The sequence below is a fragment of the Lepisosteus platostomus genome, chromosome 7 (assembly GCF_059453375.1).
Source record: "Lepisosteus platostomus isolate fLepPlt1 chromosome 7, fLepPlt1.hap1, whole genome shotgun sequence".
Taxonomy (NCBI): domain Eukaryota; kingdom Metazoa; phylum Chordata; class Actinopteri; order Semionotiformes; family Lepisosteidae; genus Lepisosteus; species Lepisosteus platostomus.
Window position 1 is genome coordinate 32,496,853 of NC_142617.1, and position 20,075 is coordinate 32,516,927.

The 20,075-nt window shown below is 42.2% G+C and overlaps 1 long non-coding RNA gene across 1 annotated transcript in view; it reads left to right on the forward strand.

Annotated features, from left to right (window-relative positions):
- The first annotated feature begins 2,069 nt into the window (after positions 1-2,069).
- Positions 2,070-20,075, forward strand: part of LOC148658538 (uncharacterized) — a 136,619-nt gene continuing 118,613 nt past the window's right edge. The window contains exon 1 of the long non-coding RNA XR_015940096.1: positions 2,070-2,203. This is a non-coding gene — a long non-coding RNA (uncharacterized LOC148658538). The remainder of the gene's footprint in view (positions 2,204-20,075) is intronic.

Below are 20,075 nucleotides of genomic sequence, written 5' to 3' on the forward strand. Positions count from 1 at the left end.
CTTTACTGCAAAGAGCACTAAAAGAAAAGAAATTTCCCCGGCCTCTGTTACAGAAGAAATAACAAAATCTATATTAAACCATAATTAGTAATCAATCAGTAATCAGTGTGAGTTAGCAGCTATGGATTGATATTTGCCTCCCAGATTACACTCGTATGGGACACTTTACTTCCTGTGACCCTAGGGGCTTTTTAGAAACAAAAAACCAACAAGAAGGAGTAGACCTGACCACACAGAAGACTGACAATTAATCCATTGGGCTTCAATAATATCCCCATGTAGAAAAATGGAAAATGTTAGTCTGACTGGTGTGTTCTTTTTCTTTCTGAATGTGAAATACTCCAATACTTCCCCCTACCCTTCTGGTATGTTTGAGAGAGTGTATGTGATACGAATGAAGTGTGAATGATACTTACCCTTTTTGTTGTTCCCTAAAAGCACTGCAGTGTTTTCCCCATTTGGAGTATTGTATTGTATTGTTTTGTGTTGTGTTGATCAAGATGGCCACCAGTCACCTTTCCTGTTTGTAGTATCACACAAATGATCTTAAAGGGAAAGGTTACTGGTGAGCCATCTATAAATAACCGATGTAAGGTTAGGTGTCCTGTTTAAGCAAATATATCACAGTTGCATGGCTGTTAAAATTTATAAGGTTTTTTTGGGTGGTTGAATACTTTATCTTGAGCAAACTGCCCATCTCTGTTAAGAAAATGTGAGCGAGTCCCTTTAAGAGGATGGTCCTTAGAAGAGGAGGGGCTATAAAAGGGACTGGGAGAGCTCAGTATGGAGGGGAGTACTCCTGTGAGGGTTTTCTTTGTTATCCCTATTTTGATGGCAATAAATCCAGTTTTGCTTGCATTTGAAGACTGCTTTGTGGGAGTTTCTTTTCTTTGAGCCAAACCTGGTCGTATCTTTTGGTCAAAATCCTGCCTTTTGGCACATCAACCTCCTGTATTATTCATTGAACCTGGTATTGCTGTACCAGTCCTAATGCCAGCCTCTCCAGTGAGCAATGTACTCTCCAGCACTTCATATCAAAGGTGGGTTTGCGTTATACAACTGAAAATAAGAATGGACAAATAAAAATGTTATATCACCCTCAAAAAGATGAGTTGCTTTAAAAGATAAGGCGCAATACAACAATCTTCTGATTAATGGTGAAGTTACTTCCAGCTGGTTCATCCATACAAACGCAGGGGTAGTTGAAGACAGCAGCCATTGATAGTCCAGGGACCACACAAACGGCCAAATCAAATCAAGCCCTAAACTCGTGTCTCCCTTGCTGACCCCCAGCATCTTACAAACACTTCTTCTCTTTCTCGGCCTCTTGTTCTAATAGCTAGTGCCTAATTGTTGCACTCAGCATCACCATGTTAAGAATTCACTGGCCATAACCAATCTAAGTTCAATTTCCCCTTATTTTTGCCCTTAAGTGTTCTTTCAGTTTAAGACTGTTACACAAACGTCAATGCTGAAGGCAAGAGCATCTACAGTACATCTATTACTTAAGCTATTTGGTACTTAAGGAGTGTTAACCCTGCAACCAGAGCCCAGACTCTTTTCAAATTCTATTTTGTCTGCACTGACCACCAGTTATTTGACACAACTACCTTGAAACTGAAATTTCTTATGTGATAATTCTGCAGAACTATGGCAACAATATAACAGGAATTACCACAGGCTTCTGTGGTAACACCAGTGCATCAGGAGTACCACATGTCAGCCTCTCCTGAGTCTGCCAACAGTGTAATGCTGGTGACTTTCACAGCAAGGAACAGCAAAGGATATACAGGCAGCAGAAGGACACTTCCCCTTAAAGACCAGGACACCCTCCATAATGAAATAACAGGGTAAGGGACATTGTTTCTCGGAGGGAAGCAGGAAGGTGTCTAGAATGTAACATGGTCCAGTCTTAGGGTATTTAATGGTGCATAGTTATAATGGACATGGGAAAAGATAAGAGATGACTTTATTAGCCATATACAATTTCTTGCATTAGAAATTCATCTTTTCACATACGCCAGCTTGCTCTCCATGAGACATAGACACACAGACAGACAGAGAAGCTGGGGGTCAGAGGGCAGGGTCAGCCATTGTACAGCACCCCTGGAGCAACTGGGGTTAAGGGCCTTGCTCAGGGGCCCACTGGAGTAGGATTCCTCTGCCAGCCACTGGATTTGAACCAGCAACCTTCCAGCCACAGGTGCAGCTTCTTAGCCCCTCCGCCGTACTGTTAAGTACAGTGACTTAACTTACGTGGACATGTTTCATCTGAGATTGTACTATATTTGCCAACATAACTCATCCAAAGCAGTCTCCTTCCTGCCTGGTCCATTAAACTTTGTTTCTTTTGAATAAAGAACTTTGGGGGGCAGCTAAAACCATTATTCATGAGAACTGGGGTCCTTCTCTCACACCAGTAAGGGTTATTGATGGACAGAGATGGAGCCATTTAGGAAAACAACTAATAAAAGGCCCTTAAACTCCACAGCAGACAAAAATGCATACATTACAGAAAAAAAAAGTTGTTTTTTTTTAATTTGTGACTTACCTTAATTGCCTTAGCTTCGGTTCTGGGGCTTTTATCCATTGTGATAAGTGACACTTTTAATCCTGTTCTGTGTCCTCTCTGCCCTTTTCTTCAGTCACATTAACCTTTTTTCACCATCCTCACATTTTGCCCTTTTAAGTCTAATTAAAGTCCCCCTCTACACCATCAGAAAGATGAGCTGTGAGTTTTGTCGTGTTTCATGATGAAAGCCAAACCTTAACTTTCATCTCCTCAGCTCATCCTCTCTCCAGTTTTGTAATCTCTGTAAAATGAGTAGCTAATGCTGAGTGTTGGATTGCAATTAATTTCAGTCGATCGCCACTGTTGATGGCTCTGGGGATGGCCTCATTCAATCAGGGGCTCACACACAGTCATCTGGGGAGAATTATACTAGCAAAACCCTTCATTAACACTGAATTTGGCTCCTGTTGAGTGTAGAGTGCGGGAAAAACTTGCAATGTATCTCTAGACTGCCTTGTGTTGTATCTGCTGCTGCATGTCGGTATTAAAATTTGGTATTTTCCAGCTGCCTCTGTCTCTAAGGACCCATAATATCTCCTTTTGGGAACCCCTGCTTTCTATTATCACTTTGTGCCTTTTTCAACTTCTTATTTGTTTGATGGCTCTTTCTGTACCTCTGTTGTTCTTCCCTCTTTTCTTCTCCATTGTCTATAGATTCAAGTGAGGAAAAAAAATACCCTTTTTAAAAATGCTCCGAAGCACCCAGGAAATGACATTTGGACATTAATCTGCGGTGCACTCAGTGAAACAGTGAAATGGAATTCATAACACTGTGCAACACCCATATATTTCCACTGTGTAGTTCTAGGTGGTGATCTGTCAGAAAGTCATTTTATAAGTTCCTTATTCCAGCAATAGTTAACTGAGAAGGTACTGCAGACTAAACAAGGAGTAAGGTCAGCATATTGTAAAACCAAACATGGATGAATGACTCAAACTATTCTGTTAACACAATGCACTTGAAACCTAAGAATGGTTACTTCATTCGTCCGTCTGTCTTGAGAATGATGAATTCTAGTGCCACACACCACACACTTTTGGAAAACTGCCCTTTGAATGGGCTGTGGTGTTGTGCGTCCTCTGTTTCAATATTAATTGCCCCCTAGGAATCTTCCAAATTTCTGTCATCTTTGTAGCAATATTAACAATAATAATAAGTCATTCTCTAAAGATTTTTACCCAGACTGACTCTCAAAGACTAGGGTATGAGACGTGTGTGAACAGCTACATCATTTAAATAGGCGCCCAGTGTTCTGCTTCATGCAGAGCAGGATAAGGTTGAGTAACTTACTTAACTTAAGAGTTTGAACTGGGGACAACTGTCTTCCTAAATGCTTTACACTCACTGTAAATTAATAAATGGACAGTTTGCCCCTCCACAAAATACTAATAATTTATGTTCCTTGGGATGATACAGTGGTATAGCAGACTGAAACACTCTCTGTGTGGAGTTTGCATGTTGTTTTTGTGTCTGTGTTTTCACAAGGTGCTCCAGTTTCCTCTCACCACCCAGAAACACACTGGTTGGATTAATCAGGGTCTCTGAATTGTCCCTGTGTGTGGTGTGCCCTGTAACAGGCTGGTGTAAATTCCAGGTGGTACCACCTTGTGCCTGTGCTTCTAGGATAGACTTTGGGTTTCCATTACCAGAAATAAATGGTGCCGAATGCTAAAACTTGTATTTTTAATGAATATGTTAATCAAACAAAACTCTTTCCCAGCATTGAATGGAAATCTGTAATTGCTGGAAGTCAGATAATAAATTAACCACTCTTGGGTTCCAACAGTGTCCCCAGGATCATCTCTGTTAAAATGTAATCATGACTTGTTCTTCATCAGCCCCCGAATTCTGCATCCTGTCAGCTGGATGAGATATAATAGGTGTGTTTTTGCCCCATGTGAGTTGGTTCCAGCCCTTTCCGGCAAAGCTCTGTCTGTTGTCAATACACTATAATTAATCACAGGCTGGGGCTACATTCATCAGTCCTGTGCTCCTCTTGTTAATTGGACTGCAGCTGCTTTGTGGATTAATAAAATGATTAATTCACCGGAGTGCCATAATACCACCCTGCTTTCCTGCGCCGCGCTGTGAATTAATGTTTCCTCTGCTGCTGTCTTTTCGGTGCCCTGCACAAGACGATCAGCAGTGTTGGCTTTAAAAAGGAGGCAAAGCGAAAACCACTTAGGAGGGCAACTGTCCTATGACAGCGGCGTGATCGCTTACAAGCACTGTCAGAGGCCTGTAGTAGAGACATTCACTGATTTCTCTTGGAAAATGCTTTGCCCCAGAAAAGCCTCTTCACTTCCTGTACCTGAGTGACAACATTTGGAAAATGTCCAGTTGGTTTCCCCAAAACTGACAACTTTTTAATCTCTGCTTAGTCAGACTTAAATACCAGATGCTTCATTCTCTTAGTAAAACTGCATTTCTCAGTTACATTCAATGGTATTTGTTTTTTTAACATGAAAAACAAAAGACCCTGCATAGTACCTAACTGAAATTTGTATTTTAATGCATTTTGGGACAGAGTTCTACACAGTTGGGGCTCTATCATGTCACGTGTATCAGTGCTGCTTCTACAATAATTCACCATGCTTATGCACAGACAGTGATGCATATCTACAGTATACCTAATGGCATGTTCAACTGCAGATCTGTTTCTGCCTGTGAAACAGTGAGCTGTTCAGAACTGCCAAGCATGAAATGTGTAGACAATAACAATAAAAAGCTACAAAACATTTAAAATTGAAAAATAGCTAAACTGTTACGCAGGGGCCTGCTCACTAAGCAGTCACTGCAGAGCACAGTGGGACCTTTCCCACTTTGAGTTCTATTAGCCAAGGGTGCCAGCTAACAGCCTGAGGAGCTGCCTCCGGGGCACAACAGGTGAATTAACTTCCATGCTCACAAATGAATTGACCTTCGTCCTTAAAAGCGTTTCGGATTGCACATGGCTGTTAATGGCATTCGATTTGAATAGTCATTTTATTTTTCCACTATCCCGAATACCTTATTTCTCCCTCAGAGAGGAACCATTGAACATTTTACTCATTGCACACATTAACACTGGTGTTAATGAAATAGTGATAGGACTGAACAGTTGGTCAGGTTGTGCACAAGTGAAAAGAAAAACACTTCTGCTCAGAGCAAGGTGGCTGTGCCTTTAAGCTGTTCGTTTGATGAATCCCTGTGTGTCATTTCCCACAGTTTTAATAGTTAATGGGGCAGGAGGTGTCTGAATTACTGATTCATCAATTAGTCTAGTCACAGAGCCCCACGGCAGGGATGCCTCACCCATTCTCCGGCAACCCGAAACATTCATCAATAGTCTGCTACAGGATACCGCACGTCCAAAGAGCAAAAGGCCCCGATGAGTAGTTGCCTTGTTCTGGGCTCAGAGAGAGACAGACGCTCATTTACCACTGACCATTTGAATCATCCTGGGCTTGCTATCTGAATTTCCAGAACTACAGCACCACAGATTTTTAACACAGGGTTGTGACAGACGTATTGAATGTTTTGGAGGTATTGAGACTGGAGGTCTCTGTGTCTTTGCAGCTGCAAAACAGTCTGTACGTCTGCATACACAACCATCCATCCATTTTCTAGATGCTTTATCCAATTCGGGGACATGGGCTGGAGCCTATGCCGGCAACCAAGGGGTTCAAGGCAGGATATATCCTGAACAATATCCCAGTCCATCACAATACACACACAGACACAAACTCGCACACACTCACATCAGGACCAATTTTTCTGAAGCCAATTAAGCCACCAGTATTTGTACTGTGGGAGGAAACTGGAGCACCTAGAGGAAACCCATTTGAACATGAGGAGAACATATAAACTCCATGCAGATAGCACCCCAGGAATTGAACCCAGGGTGCCCAGCACTGTGAGGCAGCAATTCTACCTACTGTACCACTGTGCTGTCCTGTATACACAAACCTACTCATCAAAACAAACAGATAATACTGTGATGTATCGCCTAGAAACTACTGCAGCGCTAACATGTCTATCTCAGACAGGTCTTAGGATTCCTATCCTAACAGGCCTTGCATAACCCAGATGTTAATAGCACAGATGTGGGAGTGCTTATATTTGTTTAGTGGGATGACACCTTCAATTTCTGTTGTTTACTATTATTGTTCTCCTTTTATAACAGGACTCTCCAGCACATGTTCAATTTTCTCATGTTGCAAGTGCAGAGCCTGCGGACAGACTCCAGATTCAAACGACAGCCTCAGGCAGCTCCACAGACCTGACAAGTCTTGAATGATCTTCAGATTCCTGGGGAGGGATGTCACAGTTACTGTGTCATCTTGCCTAATGATGCCTTCACGGCCAACAGCTGTTGCTGTGGTTTTGTCAAGGTCCTTTACTAAAATATCCTTCATCCTCCGTGAGTTCTTTCTTGCTTAAAAAGGCTTTACTGGGCATTAGTTGCACAGTGGTAGAATTTGCACCTGTCATACGTGAGATCTGGGTTTCATTCCTGCCAGTGTTGTGCTGTTCTATATTTAGGCAGCAGTGGAGCAGTGTTAGGGCTTTGCACCCTGAGCTGGAGGGTCATGGGTTCAGTTCCTAGATGGAATGCTGCTCTTGTAACCTTAAACGAAGTACTTCATTCAAATTGCCCCAGTGAATGCCCTGCTATATTTCTAAATATAATACAGTATTGGAGCATTGTCAATTCACAAATCTCATTAAAAAAGGAATAAAATACAGAGTCTCACAAAGTGCTACTCTAATCCCCCAGCTTGACAGTTAAAGGATGTGGAGTTTTACTGCAAACATTTGCATTTCTTCGCTTCATTTAGAAGTGAGCCACTAAGCCTCAACTTAACTTATCTAGGTTGTGGCACATAGTCCGGCGAAGTGTTTCCTGTGTCACTGAGAAATGCATGTCATGATTTGTCTTAAAAGTTTCCTCTGTCAACAACACACTCAGCTTTTGAGTTTCTTACCTGCTGTGCATTCTTCAAGCCTTCCTCCCTTGTGAAATCCGGTACCAGTCTGTACTGGAGTTGCACATATTATTCTAAATAAAGTCTGACAAGTTCATTGTTTAATTCCAGCATGTTCCCTCGATTTAAACTCCACGTCCTCCATTATATATTCCAGCAGTTCGGGTGGCCTCTTTTAATGCTTCCTTGCATTGTTGAGAGGAAGACACAATGATTCAGTATTAATAAGTTACAGGGATATGATTTCTCCAGGATCTGTGCGACCCATCCTCTAATTAGAATTAACACAGCCGTGAAGAAGTCTCAGTCATTTTACATAATGCAATTCTTTTACCATAGAAGCTCACAACACAGGGGAAACTAAACTGTACATCCATCCATTTTCTAACTTCTTCATATAATTCAGGATCACAGGGGAGGGAGACCCTATCCCAGCACTGTAGAAGCACTTGGCACAAGGTGAGGTACACTTTGGACAGGATACCACTTCATCACAGGGCACTTACTGTACAGACACAAACACGCACAAACTCACACCAGGGCCAGTTTTCCCAGAAGCCACCTATCCTGTCTTTGGACTGAAACCAGACCACCCAGAGGAAACTCACGTGAACACAGTGAGACTGTACAAACTTCCTGCAGATAACACACCAATTTCAGAATTGAACCTGGGGCCTAGCACTGCAAGGCAGCAATGCTGAACACTGCGTTATCTTGCCATCCATGAAGTAGATACTCCTGCTGAAACTCTGCATGTTTTCAACCCACTTCCACATAGGAACACTAGATGTCTGAAAACGCAGTTGAATCAGTGAGAAACAAGTAGTAATCATGGCTGAGTTTAACCGGTATCTTTCTTTAGTTGGAACAGCTTTGAAAGCAAGTATTGCTGTTCCAAAATGCCTGAGCCTGGATGTTTTCACTTATTGAATACCTCTGACAAGGTCATTTTTCCAGCAGCTTCATGTTCGCAGTTTCTATTCGTTAAACACTATTTCTCTGATGCAATGTGCAGTCACACCAGTCAGTTATTTCTGTGCACAATACTTTATAACAAGAGCACATCACTTGCATGAATAATAAAAAGGGAATATTTTCTGAAAAAAATAGGTTTTTTTTGTATGTATTTTGTTGTTGTTTATTTGTAAGCCATGTCAGTAAAAGAGTAAAAATGTTTTCTGTATTTTTTTTTTCAGTTTTAGGCCTGATTTAGGGGTGACTTTGAATACCACATCAGCTCAGGGCTAGTATCAGATTGGCAAAATTAGAGAAAAGTAAGAGAAATTTCTAGAGGTAAGTAATTGAGGGGTTACTTTAAATAGGCCAGATCTGTTCAAGGTTAGGTTAGGTTCCCTTTTCAGGCCATAAAGGCCCATGGGAAATGGGGGGCAAGGGCCACCATGTTTCTCAACCATCCAACACTGGAGGTGGAGGTGATGTAGTCAGTTTCACACTCCTGCCAGCCTATTACCCCCAGTGTGCATTTAGAAAGCAGGCTGAGTGGACCTGGGAGCTGTCTAGAAGGAATTAGAGTAAGCTACATCACTTGCCCCAACCTGGGATTGAACCCAGGACCTTCTGCTCAGGAGCTAAACACACTTGCTATCTAAGCTACCACAGCTCCAACCTGTTCAACCTGTATGCCAGGACACAGGGGCTAACCCTACTACTCTTCTCTAATACCCTTAATGACCAAGTAGACAGGGCCTCAGTTCAGTGCCTCATCTGAAGGATGGAGCCCCAGTCAACATACCACGGCCACTGGGCTGGAAATGCTGGGACAGGGTGATAAGAACGCCGCCTACTGGTCCAGCAACACCACTTGTAGCCAACCTAGTTTTCCTCTGGCATTTGCTGACCAGGGCTAGCGTTGTTAAGCCTCTGAGATCTAACAAAATCAGGCTACAAAAAATATTTGAACAAAATAACGTCCATTATATTCTATCTAGGGTAGGTGTCTCCAGCCCAAGTCCTGGAGATCACCAGTCCAGTTATTGCTATAGGTCTCACTAAATCACCTCTCCTTTAATGATTAGAAACACATTCTAGGTTATTGATCAATTAAGCAAGTCGTTTGTTTAATTACGAGAGCTCCGGGCCTTGAGCGATGAAGGGTCTGTAGATTTTTGTTCCAAAAGATTGCTTAATTACTAAGTTTAACAAACCACATGTTAAAGATCTTTTAGAAATTGCTTATTGAATTGCGACCTATAAAATGCTGGATAAGGGTTCTCCAGAGACCCCTGCTCTAGAGGGAACAGAAGCATATATAATGAATACAATAGGGCAGTTAGCATTGCTGCCACAGTGTTAGAGCCCTGATTTCAATTCTTCAGCTGGTGTACTGTCTGTGTGGAGTTCGTATGTTCTCCTATTGTATGCATGGCTTTCCCCCAGGTGCTCAGGTTTCCTCCTATAATCCAATAAACATGCTTGTAGGTTAATTGGTTTCTGGGAAAATTAACCCTGGTGTGAGTGTGTGTTTCTGTCTGCTTGCACGTTGCTTGCCAAGATCCAGCTTCCCCACAGCCCTGTATTGTTAGAAGCAGTTAGAAAAGGGACGGACGGATGAATAAAATATCACTCTAGAAAGTAAGCACTTTCTTCTCGCCGACTGTGAATAAACTGCAAAAGCAATGAACTCTGGGGTTATCTCCTATATTACGATGACTTTTACAAACGTGCCCTGAGGGACACAGCGGGAAACTGCATTAAGAACTGAAATAACAAGGTAACCGGATGATGTAAAGTATTCCTTTAACTAGCCGGATGACAGCATCTGAAATAGGGCAAAACAGTGCTGCTACCACAACTTGTTCTCACACTGAGTTTTGTAAGGTCACTGTTCCTGGGGGTGTCTTAACTATTGTGAAAAATGATGCATGCTGAAGTACAGAAAAAGTACCCAGGGACAGCCTCAAAAAAAAGATTAACGTGCTGTTAGACAGCCTATGACATTCCCTCTGCAAGAATTCCTTGAAGGAATGAACGCAGCCTCTTTCCTTGGTACTCATTAATCACTCTGAAAGAAGCATTTAAAAATGTAAATTGGGGTCCAGTGCAAGGCATTAGAGATTTGTTTTTGAGTACGGGTCCCGCACTTTCCCTTCTTGAAAAGTAGCACCTGCATCATGCGCAGAGACTAGACTAGGAAGAGTCAATAAAGTTATCTGCATTAAGCTCCACCCCATGTTAAAACTGAAATACATCTTCTTGAAATAAATCTGGGAATCTAGTTAATATGGTGACATGGCAGTGCAGTGGTTAGCATTGCTGCCTTGCAGTGCTGGGGCCCTGGGCCCAATTCTTCTGGGACTGTCTGTGTGGAGTTTGCATGTTCTCCCTGTGTTCACATGGGTTTCTTCTGGAGGCTGCAGTTTCTTCCCATAGTCCAAAGGCATACCAGTAGGATAACTGGCTTCTGGTGTGTGTGTCTTTGTCAGCCCTGTGATTGGCATTCTGTCCAGGGTGTATCCTGCCTTGAGCCTTCTGCTTGCTGTAATAGGCCCTGTCTCCTTTGCAACCCTGTATTGGATAAAGCATTTAGAAAATGGATGGATGGAATAGAACTAATGAGTGACCTCTACAGGAAAGGTTTGCAATTACACGGTGGGCTGTACATGAACAACCTTTGGGAAATCCCTTCAAGGGAACACTGGTTTCTGTGGCAACAGCAGGTAGTACTAGCATGTTTTCTGTACGTCATCCCAAGACAACACAGAGATTTAAATAAAAAACCTATACAGCGCTTTTCTGAACACTAAAGCGCTTTACACATAATGGGGACTCCCCTCAACCACCAATGTGCAGCCCCATCTGGATGATGCGACAGCAGCCATAGTACGCCAGTACCCTCACCACACACCAGCTATCAGTGGGGAGGAGAGCAAAGTGGTGAAGCCAGTTCAGAGAGGGGGATTATTAGGAGCCCATGACTGGTAAAGACCAAAAGGGAATTTGGCCAGGACACCTGGGTAACACCCCTACTCAATTTTTAATGACTAGAGAGAGTCAGGACCTTGGTTCTACATTTCATCTGAAGAATGGTGCATTTTTTGTGCAGTATAGTGTCCTCATGAGCATACAGGGGCATTAGGACCCATACAGGCCACTGGGTGAGCACCCCCTGCTGGTCCCACTTCTTCCAGCAGCAACCTTAGGTTTTCACAGGAGGTCTCCCATCCTGCTACTGGCCAGGCTCACATATGCTGAGCTTCCTTTAGTAGGTTGACAGCTGTGAGCTGCAGGGTTATTAATAAAGCATTCAAGTCACTTTAAAGTTATAACTTTAAGAAAAACGACTTTATCTTAATTGGGTCTTAGGAATCTCTCTAGTAACTGTGCAGCCCCAGGTTTCGAAATATAAAAGTATTTCAAAGTCTTCACATGCAGTGTTATAATTAAATTGTTTGAGAGAAATAAAACATTCATCACTGGCGTTCTACTGCTGTTGTGTTTGTTAAAATTATCGTATTTCTTCTACCCGTCCTTTGCTAAATATAGTTTCCATTTAAACACTGAGCTGAGAATGTGCAGAGAGGCGCTAATTAAATTCCCCTCGTTCTCAGTTTGAAAGCAAGACTTTTCTGTAAAATTAAATACGAGCTACCTCTGTGATACCCGCGTTCATGTTAATCTAATTTTGAGTTTTCGCGGTTTCGCATCTATGTGTGAGACAGAAATGAATCAACCTAAAAGTGAGAATGAACACTTAGTACGTTGCCGGTAGTTAAACCTATTTAACTCTTTTACACTTAAAATCTCGAAAAGGCGTTTATTGGAAAAGTACATCATTTAAACCACCTTGCTTGTCTACTTCTTACCTCATTTTGTAAAAGCTAAAACGTCATCAAAGTTTATTGTCAAAATAGGTGTTTTTGTATTATATTGTGGATTATTCTTGGCGCCAAACAACAGAATATGTGTTCGCTCCAGTTAATATCGCTTAAAAGGGAGGAAGAGTCTTCTGTTTCTACTAGTCAACTTTCTACTTTGTTGGAGATAGACTATACTAGTTATTTCTTAACCATCAACTGCCTGGTAATAATTACTGTTACACCTTAACAATCAATATGCTTACGAAACCAGTGTCTTCTATAAAGAATAATTATATCAGTAGCCCCATCTGTTGTTACCACAACGATGTTCTAACAAGTCTTCACCATTATTTTTTCATCAGAATCATATAACAAGTACTCGATAAACTGCACCTCTAAAGTGTTCGTTTTCCTTATTCATCCTCAAATTCGAAGAGAAATCGAAAAGTATCCCCACAATAAGAACAAATAAAGTATATGTAATGTCTTTTTCTTCACAACACTAAATTGCAAACACTGGTACGCGTGAATAAAAGCACAAATTGGGGTTATACTGTAGGTTTGTAAATGGACGCACGTGTGAAAAATGACAATGGAAAAATATAGACAACAGTTAGGTCGTCTTAGAGGCAATTGTAAGATTTGCTAGTCAACCTGTGCTCTCACCTCACCCTCGAAATTCGTCATCACCTCTCGCCATTGGAGGTTTGTTATAGTGTTAATTTAGTCAACGAAAATTATGATGAAAATGTTCGTCAGTTACCTTTTTTTATTTTATTTTAGTTAACGAAAACGAAACGCTCACGAACATAAACCCCAGTTACGATGACGAAGACTAAATTGCTTTGCATTTTTGAGTGAATTAAGACGAGACGAAATGAGCCGTCTGACTAAAACTCATGCTGAAATAAATTTCGTTGCATGAAGTTCGTCGTATGCGCATTTACTTTGTCTGACAAATACCAGGTTGGCTGTAATGGGTACAATTCTAGGGCTGCAGCTATACATGGTCTGTAAGATGACTCACAGCTATGAAAGAGTCACAAATATCGGGTTGTGCCGTTTTCTGTCCTGTTTTTTAAGTGTCCCTCATTTCCAACCAGTCTTTTCCACACATTATGTCATGAATTCTTATTGTTCCTTAATTGATTGGTACCCAGCCAGAAAAAAACTATGAGATGTATGCGCTGTATGAATTAGATTAATTATAAAAAGCAAAGCACCTCGGCTTTACAAAATGAAAAGCCTCGGAGACGCAATAAAGGCTTGTGGTACTCCATTCTTAAAGTTGGAAGAAAAATATCTGGAGTCTGGCAATACCTTATATACGACTGTGTAAATATTTTTGCCTCAACTATTAAAGGCGATTGCGCGGATTGCAGGTTAAGTCGTATGTTCCAGCAGGTGTTGGCGCGAATCCGAATTATGTAATTTGCCTAGTGTAACCGCGATTCCCCAAACAGCACAAAATATACACAGTAGTTCGAGTAGGTAGCTGCTTCAGCATGCGTAAACTGCAAAGGAACAAGTAAAGGTTCATTCCATGCTGAAAAGAGAAGAAAAGTAACACAATGTTTCGGCTGTGGAGCCTCCTTCGGGTGTGAACAAGGTTAGAAGAAGGCTCCACAACCGAAACGTTGTGTTTCTTTTCTTCTCTTTTCCTGTTCCTTTACATAATATACACTATACCTTCCTTCGGATGAGACTTAAAACCGAGGTCCTGACTTTCTGTGGTCATTAAAAATCCCAGGGCATTTCTCGAAAAGAGTAGGGGTGTAATCCCGGCGTCCTGGCCAAATTTCACAGTTGCCCTTACCAATCATGGCCTCCTAATAATCCCCATCTATGAATTGGCTTCATTACTCTGCTCTCCTCCCCACTGATAGCTGATGTGTGGTGAGCGTTCTGGCGCACTATGGCTGCTGTCACATCATCCAGGTGGATGCTGCACATCTGGAAGCATGCTGGGAATTGGTGCTCCTTTTCAGTTTTTACCTTGGCAATTTTGTACCCTTGCTATAGGTTTCTGTCACATTGTGTCACGGACGTCCAAAGGGACTAACCGTGGGGAGCAGGAGAGCGGAAAAAGACCCATATGCGTAGCGGCGAGACGGGAAAAAGGCCCGGGCTCATTAGTGCAAAGAGTTTAGGAATGCCGTATAGAAACCTATGCCCTCAGGGAGCGGACGTGGGGCGCCCTGGTGCTTGGCGGGTCTCAGGACATCCGAACGTCAATGCTGAGCGAGGACAGAGTGCAAGACCCGGAAATATATAGCCCAAGGGAAAGAGAGGGACAGGAAGGACTGCAGACCGGAAACTAGGGACAGGACAGAGAAGGAGCGCCCTCTGGCTGCAGAGGGCGTGACACATTGGACACGAATGTGCCTCTTTAATTGGTCTTCCCTGAAATTTCTCTATTTTCATGATGAAACACCATGACTGTGGTTGATCCCTGGATCTCATCCAATCAGCTGCATTGCCTTAAACAACATGGCTGAGTAGCTTGTTCCATACTCCCACCATCTTTTGTGTAAAGAAGTGCATTCTCACAGAGTTTCTATTTGCATACATTTACAGTGGTGTGAAAAAGTGTTTGCCCCCTTCCTGATTTCTTATTTTTTGCATGTTTGTCACACTGAAATGTTTCAGATCATCAAACAAATTGAAATATTAGACAAAGATAACACAAGTAAACACAAAATGCAGTTTTTAAATGAAGGTTTTAATTATTGAGGGAAAAAAAATCCAAACCTACATGGCCCTGTGTGAAAAAGTGATTGCCCCCTAAACCTAATAACTGGTTGGGCCACCCTTAGCAGCAACAACTGCAATCAAGCGTTTGCGATAACTGGCAATGAGTCTTTTACAGCGCTGTGGAGGAATTTTGGCCCACTCATCTTTGCAGAATTGTTGTAATTCAGCCACATTGGAGGGTTTTCGAGCCTTAACCGCTTTTTTAAAGTCATGCCACAACATCTAAATCGGATTCAGGTCAGGACTTTGACTAGGCCACTCCAAAGTCTTCATTTTGTTTTTCTTAAGCCATTCAGAGGTGGACTTGCTGGTGTGTTTTGGATCATTGTCCTGCTGCAGAACCCAAGTGCGCTTCAGCTTGAGGTCACGAACAGATGGCCGGACATTCTCCTTCAAGATTTTTTGGTAGACAGCAGAATTCATGGTTCCATTTACCACAGCAAGTCTTCCAGGTCCTGAAGCAGCAAAACAGCCCCAGACAATCACACTACCACCACCATATTTTACTGTTGGTATGATGTTCCTTTTCTGAAATGCTGTGTTACTTTTACGCCAGATGTAATGGGACACACACCTTCCAAAAAGTTCAACTTTTGTCTCGTCAGTCCACAGAGTATTTTCCCCAAAGTCTTGAGGATCATCAAGATGTTTTCTGGCAAAACTGAGACGAGCCTTTATGTTCTTTTTGCTCAGCAGTGGTTTTCGTCTTGGAACTCTGCCATGCAGGCCATTTTTGCCCAGTCTCTTTCTTATGGTGGAGTCATGAACACTGACCTTAACTGAGGCAAGTGAAGCCTGCAGTTCTTTGGATGTTCTTGTGGGGTTTTTTGTGACCTCTTGGATGAGTCGTCGCTGCACTCTTGGGGTAATTTTGGTCAGCCGGCCACTCCTGGGAAGGTTCATCACTGTTCCATGTTTTCGCCATTTGTGGATAATGGCTCTCACTGTGGTTCGCTGCAGTCCCAAAGCTTTAGAAATGGCTTTATGACCTTTTCCAGACTGATAAATCTCAATTACTCTGTTTCTCATTTGTTCCTGAATTTCTTTGGATTGCAGCATGATGTCTAGCTTTTGAGGATCTTTTGGTCTACTTCACTTTGTCAGACAGGTCCTATTTAAGTTTTTGAGAACAGGTGTGGCAGTAATCAGGCCTGGGTGTGGCTAGAGAAATTGAACTCAGCTTTCCAAAGATGTGATAAACCACAGTTGATTTATGTTTTAACGGGGGGGGGGGGGGGGGGCAATCACTTTTTCACACAGGGCCATGTAGGTTTGGATTTTGTTTTTCCCTTAATAATAAAAACCTTCATTTAAAAACTGCATTTTGTGTTTACTTGTGTTATCTTTGTCTAATATTTTTATATATTTATATATATATTATATAAATCATGAGCGTATATATTAATATATTTGTTTGATGATCCGAAACATTTCAGTGTGACAAACATGCAAAAAATAAGAAATCAGGAAGGGGGCAAACACTTTTTCACACCACTGTATATGACTCACAGTGACAATCCTCATGCCACCAGAGGTGTTGTGGTAAAAGTGGAATTGCTGTGATGGCATTGAAGTGTGATTGAGAGTGTTTATTGCACTTGGTCTGAAGATATTACACTTGGGACGAGGACTAGTGGGGCTAGAACTCATATTTGTCTATAAGTGCTATTAATTTAGTGAGCAGTTTATGTTTCTTTGTAATGAATCTGTAATTTGCTACATAGGATTGCAGTTTTCTGGGTATCAATCTTTTAAATTATAAAGGGTTATTATTTTAGACCTGTTCTTGTCTGATCTATTTGGCCACTACCCCCAATGTACACAGACCATATGGGGTATCAAAGGTGGTAACAGCTTTGAGATACCCCACTATCTATAGGGTAGTGGTAGAAACCATGGTGATGATCTTGCAGATCCATTAAAGTTGGGGCAGAGATTCTCTGGGTCCTAAATTTTAGAAAGAGTGGCTAGGCCGTAGGGTGTATCATTTTGACTCCTGAGCTGGAACACTTTTGTTACACAATTTACTCTAAACTGCTATACAATTCCTTTCCGGAATTTAACTGTTGTACAATTCCTTTTCATAGTTTTAACATTGAAGGCTTAAGCTGAAGGCTCAGCCCATTAGATTTCGGAGCACCATTTATGCTGCAGGGTTACCCTTAATAACAAAGAGGATTTAGGTTTTGCGCAGTACAGGTGATTTAAACATTTGAAAAGTTTTGCATAAAGTTGCATGGAAATTATTCTTTAATTTTTTTTAAATGTTCAGTTTGTCCTCTTCTGCATCCAGTCTCACTCCTCGGGTGAACAGTCAATTCCTTAGCTTCACTATGAAGGACATCAGATGAAACTGAATAAACTTCTAATTCAATTGCAGCCTTTAAACAGAAAGCAGGATAAACTCCTACCCGCTGAGCCTATATAGGTAAAGCCTATATGGACTTTACCTTATCTTATTAAACCACAAAATGGTGTGATAGAGGGCGGCTCTGTGTGGAGTTTGTATGTTATGCCTGGGTTATTTCTCCGGGTGCTCCAGTTTCTTCCCTCACTCCAAATACATACTGGTAGCTTAACTGGGTTCAGGGTAAACCAGCCCTGGTGTGAGTGTGTGTGTTCTGTGTCTGTGTCTACCCTCCGACAGACTGGCACCCATTGCTTGCTGGGATAGGCTCCAGCTCCCCTGTAACCCAGACCTGGTTGAAGCAGTTTGAGGATGGAGATGGATGCTGGGATATAACTTTCCGGGATACATGCTTTTTAAACATTTTTCTAGAGAATGCAATTCATCCTCTGGTAAATTTGTGCTAATGCTCTACTGCCTCGGATCTCATTTTCCTCTGGCAAAGGGACCAGTGTTTCCAGTGGTGAAAAACCATCAATGGTTAAAAAACAAACTGCAGCATGGCATTGTTCCCACGTCCTTCGCGTTGATGTGCGTTTGGGTGAAACGGTACTTATTTCCTCTCTTGAAAGCAGCAGCAAATTATATCCTGTCAGGAACATTTTGTGGCGAACACAATACAAACAGCGCTGAGAGGAGTGGGGGAGGGTATTCGTGCGTGAAACCTCCGCCTCTCTATCACACACCTCTTTTATTAATCTCTGTGGAGAGGTGGTGGTTTAATTACTGCTTTTCAAACGTTCTTGAGTGCTTTCTTTCACCATTTTCCCCTACCTTGCAATGGAGAGCAGGCAGTGGTTGTTGCTTGAACATTGCAAAATACACAATGTAAACATTTTACCATTGTGAAACTTATGACCAAGCTTCTCCATCAGTGTTTCAGAATCATTTCTCCTCCTGCATATTTCTGCCCTTACTGGGAATTCAGAGATGTCACAGGAAGTGCTTTTAGCCCTTTTGTGACAAGAGCCAAAGTCTCAATTTTTCCTGAAATGAAAGAGTGTGTACTTGTTTCAGTGCTATGTGCCTTTGGTGGTTAAAAGTTATATATATTGTGGTTTTTGGATAGTGACTGTCTAAGCCTAATGAGGCCAAGGTTGTTTATGCCAGGAAACCTGCTTGCGCTGACAAACTGATTGTGATGAAACCGCTATCATTTCCTCCAAACCTGCTTTGTCTTGAATGAAGCTCCTTGGCTGCAACTCTCTGCAGGCGCTCGGAGACAGATCTCCCTTGTAGTTGACACAGCTGCTGCTGTAATGCGAGATTATTATTCGAGCAACTTTTTGAGCCACTGTAGTTGCTCGACAGGTTTGCAAAAGGATTTGACCTTTGTGTAACTGCTCAGTGCTCGGATTTTAAAATGTGTCAGTGCCCTGGAAATGAATCTCAGTCAAATAGTTCATTTATGATATATAAACAACCCTACATCAAGTGGTTTGAATAAAACTTGGGACTTAACATGCTTTCACACACTTTACAGCATTGAATGTACACAATGGTCGCAGGTGCCCTACTTATTGACAGAGAAACTCTGTGGACAACCATTTCCCTAAACAGCTGTTCTTGTTCCTCAGACCATTTTGGACAAGTTACTGAAAGTTTCAAGTTCCACATCACACATATGTTTGGTGCAGCAACCATTTTGTTCTTAAACTAAAGATTTTAATGAGACAAGCACAGAGCACTTTACTGACAATTTAGCAGGATTTTTGAGTAGTGAAGAAAGCGCATTCTGATTGTTTAGTATTCAGAAGCACCTTAGCCACCGTTCTGCCAGTCTTATTGTCATGAGCATCATCCCTCCTCTTAAGGGTGCTCCGACCCTTTTGTATTTTAGTTGATTGTGTGCACCTGCCTCCTGTTCTGTCTCATTATTTAAGCCTGGCACTCTCGCTATTCCTGGCTCAGCAGTGGAAGATGGCCGCCTGGAAGCCCGCCTACCAGCGGGTCCAGGAGAGACCTGACGGCATAGGCTTCATCACGGCATCCTGACCATCTGAGTCCGGGGCTCGGAGCGCCTGGCCTTGCTATCCTGTTTTTACTCCTTGTTCCTGTACCGGAACCTGTTCCGGATTTGGACTTTGTCTGTTTTGGATGGTTCTCCCGGCACCTGGACCCTGGACTGCCCCCCTTGTTTCCCTTTTTGGACTCTTTGGACTTGTCTGCCTGCGCCACTCCCCCTGAGCACCGGAACACCGTCGTCACGCCCCGTCTGTCATCCCATCCTGATTCCACATCGTGTTTTCCCTGTCGTCCCTCTCCAGTTACTTCCAGATTATACTGTCTGCATAGGGTCCTGAACTATGCACTTCATGGGAGCCTGAAGTGCATAGTTCACGGGAGAATATTTGATTTAGTCAATTTCAGCTGGCAATTTTAGGTTTGTATTGCAGATAACCCAAGTTATTGTGACTGTGGGACATGTAGAAAGACATCCATTCAGTGAACCATCCTGCTGGTTAGAAATTATCTGATCATTTATGCCCTTTCATAATGCACTCGTATTTCTCACACCACTATTTTTTCTTGTTCAGGAAAGCGGGTAAAGCCATTT